The following is a 6,000-nucleotide window of genomic DNA, read 5'->3' on the forward strand; positions in this document are numbered from 1 at the left end:
AAACACTCTACCTAATGAGAAAAAATGGAACACTGAAAAAGACATTTATCTGAATGTCCGGGACACAAGCAAAATACGAAATAGGCAGGTGCTAACTTCTAGTATATCTGCTCCTACACAAAGGGAAATCAAAACTCTTAAAATACAAGCAGACAATATGTTGCAGGACATTCTAAATGCAATACAAGTTATGAAGAAAATATTAGAAGTCACAGTAAGTACGCACTCCAAAGTCAAGCTCATACAAGAATCACTGCATGAACTTCAAGGAAAGAGTAAATGGATAGCCATGCCATTATCAAACAGACAATAATCGGCCAGACAAAAATCTTAAATATCTATTGAATGATGAAACCTATGCCCTACTCCTCTCATATGAGTCTACATCCATCAGTAGAGGAGAGGAACTTAGATCAGTCCCGATTGATGCAAATAGATCTTCCTTGCCTACTAACAGTACACTCAATCTTAATAACCTAAAAGAAGAGATTAACTCTGGGAAACCACTTCTATGCCTACTGCTCAACTGTTGTTCTGCAGTAAAACATGCCTCAGACATTGCTGCCCTCATCATCAGTCAGGCAGTCGATGTGACAATATTAACAGAAACATGGCTTACTGAGCTTTCTTCCTCTTACATGGATCTACTGGTGCCTTCACATTATAACATTGTGAGGCTAGACAGACTAAATAAGACAGGAGGTCGTGTAGCTTGCATACATCGCTCTGATCTCTCGATAAGCCATCTACCATCTGACCCTCTTGAATCCTGTGAATAGCTCGGTCTCGCTATAAGAACTGTAGATAATAAAAGATGCAACTTGCATGCACTCTACCATCCACCAGGCAATAATGCCCTCTTGATAGACCAGTTAATGGAGGTTATCACTGCTAACTCTAACATTTACACTAATGATATATTCCTGTGTGACTTTAATTTACACTGGGATGATAATAATGACAAACAGGTCAACGTACTCAAAGACTTCATAGCAGACCTAAACCTTACTCAAGCCTGCACACTGCCAAAACACTAGAAAAGGTCAACTTTGGACTGGGCGATCTATAGAGTTAAGGCTTCTACAATTCACTCAATTGTTCCTTGCGATTGGTCGGATCACCATGCCATAACCTTCTATATATCTACAATAAAAAAGAATAAGAACACGCAACCTGTCAAACTTAAACAGTGGAGTAGGGACACCAAAGACCCTAATATTGAGCAATTAGTAGCACGATGTGAGAAGGATCTAAATCCACCTAATAACTGGATGAACATTAGCAAACTCACAGATCACTACAACGCATCAATGCCGAATATAATCAACTCCACCATGCCGCTAAGACAGAAAAGAATTACAGAGAAAGATAAAAATCCCTGGTTGAATGGGTCAATAATTTCAGTGTGTTGGACGACTGCCAATCTGGATTCACACCAAGCCACAGTACGGAAACAGCAATCTTACATATAGTGGATGATCCACTACAGGCTCTGGATCACAATGAAACATGTCTACTAGGTCTTCTTGACCTGACTTCTGCATTTGACACAGTAAATCATAAAAAATTACTAGCCCGGCTTGAAGACAGGATGGGATTGTCTGGAAATGTGCTAAAATGGTTTAAATCCTTCCTACAAAACAGAACACAAAGATTCTTGGTCGACCAGGCGCTATCCCTGTCATGCCCAAATCCGATTTGAGTTCCACAAGGATCAACATTATCTCCATCACTATTCAACCTATATGTCGAACCCCTTACAGAAATTCTCCAGCACGCAAACATCTCCTATCACATGTATGCAGATGACACTCAGATCTACATCAAGATCTCGTCACTGGATGAGATCAAGCTAATGAATGAGGCCTTAAAAAAGTCATTATATTGGTTAACTTACAATCACCTGAAATTAAATGCGCAAAAAACGGAATTCCTATTAATATCCCCTCCAAAAAGCTCCGCAGATGTCAAGGAATAGACCAAACTGATCACAGTGATAAACTGTACCCCTATACTAGTTGACTCCACCAAATCACTAGGAATCATGCTGGATAAGAACCTAGACATGAAAACCCACATCAAACCAATGACGAAAAGTGCCAGTTTTCACCTGACCTACCTTAGAAAAGTGAAACCACTCATTACTATGTCAGACCCCAAATTAGCAGTTCAGTTCTTAGTCATATCAAGGTTTGAATATGGCTGTACAACATTAACAGATCTACCTAAAATCTCCAAAGCTCCACTAAAAGCCTTTCTCAATGCAGCCGCAAAACTCATTACAGGTTCAAGAAAATATGACAACATTTCCCCACACTTGAAGGCATTAAACTGGCTACCATATAAAGCCAGAATTTAACTTAATCTGGCATGTATTACCTACAAAGCGCTTCACTACAAAATGCCTATGTACTTAGCTCAGAAAATTGAGTTATCCAGTGGAGGCAGACCATCCCGGGAAGCAAGAGACCTTTTGCTGAAAACTCCCATCTTTCAGAAGAAGAAAATGTATGACAGAGCATTCCCTGGAGCTGCCCCCAGAATCTGGAACTCCCTCCCTCCAAACATTAGACAATTCCAAACACGTCAACGTTCAAGAGGGAAGCAAAGATCTTCCTAATGTGCAAATTCCTACCCTAAACAATGATTTGTCATCATCTGCATAGTGGTTAATTGCTAGGCGCTGCATAATCCTATCAGATATGGATCCATCCTACACAAGAAAGATCACAAGACCACCAAAACAGATATGGATCCATCCTACACAAGAAAGATCACAAGGAAACCAAAACAGCCCTCACCAATGATCTGAGAGTTGTGCCATTTTGATCTGATATAGGTGTTTACCTGAACAGGACAATAACGTATGTAAGGATAAACTCACCAGTTAGCTACGAAGGCACTTTAGGCTGTACATTACTACAATTAATGGACCCTAATTGTGATATTGTGGTAACAGATACGAAAGGTACACATCGGAACCATATGTATAATATTACTGTGATACATGTTGTGCTCCGAAATGATCCTAATCTTGGTATTGTTGAAACTGATGCAAAAAGGTACGCACAGGAACCATATGTATATTACTACTGCTAAACCTGTTGTATTCTAAACGACTAACAGCATGTAACTGTGAAGCACTCTGATACCCATGGGTCATGTTCGTGCTATATGAAAATCTATAATAAAATTAAATAAATAAATGACCTGCAGGGAGAGTGCATTTCCTTGCCTCCAAGACTCACCTGGAGGCCCAAAGGACTGGTGGTGGTTCGCCCAGCCCCTCCTTACAACTCTTACCCTTGGAGGAGAAAGTCTTGCTGATCCTACGTCCTGAAGACTTGACAGGAATCCCGAGTGGAGACTCTTTAGTTAGACTTTTCAATGTGTCACTAAACCTAAAAGTCCTGTTAGCTTTGAAGTTGGCTATTGCAAATGTGTTCTGCACAATATCTTTTACATAGAAACCTAAATATATCAGTAACATCTTGTTTGGCTTGTTTGTTTGAATGTATTGGGCTGTATTTAAGATAACAGATTTCAATAGCCATCTAATTTCACATGATTTCATGGTAATTGCAAGTGTTTGTATTCCAAATAACAAATAACATATATGTGTTTCACATAGTAGATGTGTGTTCTCTTTTTACTGCAAGTTTTCATATGGTATGGTCAAGTACCAATTTTGCAAGTGTTGTGAGTGTTTCATTGAAATACTACAACTATCGCGATGTTGTTTCAGTTGTGTGAAAATAAGATTATTTAATTTTTCTCATCCCCCTTTTCTGTCATAATTTGCAAATGGTAAAGTCTAATTTATTAATTAGTATCTACTTAATACTTTCTATTGTAAATAGTGTTGACATTTGTATGTTGCCCTTTACTTGTCATGTAATTGAGTTTATGTCATTAGTTTCACAAATCAACGAATTTCTGACTTTACAAATTTACAGCATGTAAATATGTATTTTGCATATAAGTGACATATATGAAAACTTAACTCTGCACTGTTTATATGATGACTGATGCTAAACATCCCTCTAAGTTGTGTATATGTCAGTTTTTAGGTCTCGCTCTCCAGATCTATTGTCGTCGAGATGCCTCTCAAGGGAGACAGACTGGGGCACGCGTGGCGATTCTGGTGTGTTGACGCGCAAGTCCAGCCCGGCGCCGTGCACATCTGTTGCTCCACATTCACACTCACGGAAGCACACACACACGCGCGCGCGCGCACACACACACACGCGCACACACACACACACACACACACACACACACACACACACACGCAGGCACATACACACACACCCCTCCTCCCTCTTACCTCACCGGGCTCTTGTTTTGCTTCTGTGTGCAGAATTCCAGTAACTCACGTGGAGTTCACTGCCTGGCCTGTGGGAAGCTCTTCACGCAGTTAGTTCTGCAGTTTTCCCATATCGCGCTATTATCGCTAGGGAAATCCACGCTCCGCAGCCTTCGCGAGAGAGTGTTTTTCCTTGAAGAATGGGTGGCTGAATGTTAAAGCAGGCTAAAAGGCCGTTTTACGCCGTAATCGTTATTTATTACGCCTCCCATCCATTACGACGCATCGGCCTCGTGCCGCCGGCGCCTGTCGTCACTGACATCGAGATGCTGCCGCGCGCAGCGTGCAGCCCCGAGGTTGCGCACTACACGCCCAGGAGAGGGCCGCCTCATTGTCTTATCGTACAGGTATAAAAATAGACGACGCACGTCATGTAACAGGAAGCGCGGATGTCTCTCTGTTCAAACGCTCTGAGCCGAAAGGGGAGGGTGAGGTGGGTTGAGGAAAGCTAACAACGCACATTGCCTTGTCTTTGAAGGGTGGGGGTGAGGGGCACAATCTTAAAGATCACTGGAGATGATCTATGAGGCCATTGGTTTACTATCCGCCACCAGCCTCCACCATACCGCAGTTCTCAAATATGTGACCTGCCCTTTTTTGCAAGGGTTATGAGCGCTTTAAATGAGCACCAATTACATTAGACAAGGTCATAATTACAATCATTTTTGGGCACTTGCTCATGCTCACTACCCTACAACAAGCACATTCCTCCCTTGCGCTATTTTATAATTTCATCCAGCAATTGATGGACCTGTCCTCATTTCCGAGGCCATTTTGGTATGCTACACGCATGGAATACAATGCTTTACACAAACACCCATAAATACCATCCCCAAATATCCCTCAAGGTGGCTTTTGAGGAGGAACAGAACAACCCAAAATTCCACACACTAAACTTCCAGCTATACTGCTCAGAGTCCGCGGCCAATCTTCAATATAAAAAAGTGCATTTGGCTGCCGTGCCTGTCTGTCTCCCCTCCTCAGTTTTGCCTGCCTACCTGCAGCCGAAGAGCACCGAGTGGCCTCCTCGGTGACCTGCCTCACTCGCCGCTCCAGTCCGACCTGAACTAGTCTGCAGAGCACTTCCACAGAGAGAACAGCGTCCAAACCGATAAACACGCCCATAGCTATGCCCGGCCTCCATGCGCCAATGCCCAACTCCGATTAAACAGACAGAGGGCGTGGCTTGAAAGTTCGTAGGCGGGTCAACGCCAGGATGGAACTGCCTGACCTCTCCCTTCAGCGTCAAATGTGCACCCTCTACTCACGTCCTTCTTTGGTGTCTGACTTCCAGGTCCCTCTTGCAGGCACAAGACCGATGGCAGTAGGCGGATATATTTCAAGGAGGGGTGCGTGGGCATGGAACACAGCAGAGGTGTCTAAATGTCACCGTTAACTGCCGCCAGTTGCCCGTAGAGCACTCTGTGTTCTCTCATTGTGACCTCTATTTATACTCATTTAGTGCTCCTGTCTACTAGTTCGTAGAAGTCGATTTTATTTAATTTAATTATTTTCTTTAGAACAAACTAAAACTGCGTGAGTACAGTGAAGTAACCATATAATGGCACATGTCGGAAAAAAAGTAAATGGGTTTCTAATTAGCACAGGCAACAGACAAGAGGGGCAGCAAAAAA

The 6,000-nt window shown here is 42.5% G+C and overlaps 1 protein-coding gene across 2 annotated transcripts in view; it reads right to left on the reverse strand.

Moving 5' to 3' along the window:
- LOC144761771 (uncharacterized) overlaps positions 1-5,763 on the reverse strand; it is a 995,952-nt gene extending 990,189 nt beyond the window's left edge. Inside the window, exon 1 of one of the 2 annotated variants that reach the window (XM_078647017.1) lies at positions 5,635-5,763. The gene's annotated coding sequence lies outside the window, so the exon portion shown is untranslated. Of the gene's footprint in view, positions 1-5,364; positions 5,484-5,634 lie in introns of those variants that run through there. The other variant, XM_078647016.1, reaches the window with a different exon arrangement.
- Positions 5,764-6,000: the final 237 nt, after the last annotated feature.

The sequence above is a fragment of the Lissotriton helveticus genome, chromosome 6, assembly GCF_964261635.1.
Source record: "Lissotriton helveticus chromosome 6, aLisHel1.1, whole genome shotgun sequence".
In the NCBI taxonomy this organism is placed as follows: domain Eukaryota; kingdom Metazoa; phylum Chordata; class Amphibia; order Caudata; family Salamandridae; genus Lissotriton; species Lissotriton helveticus.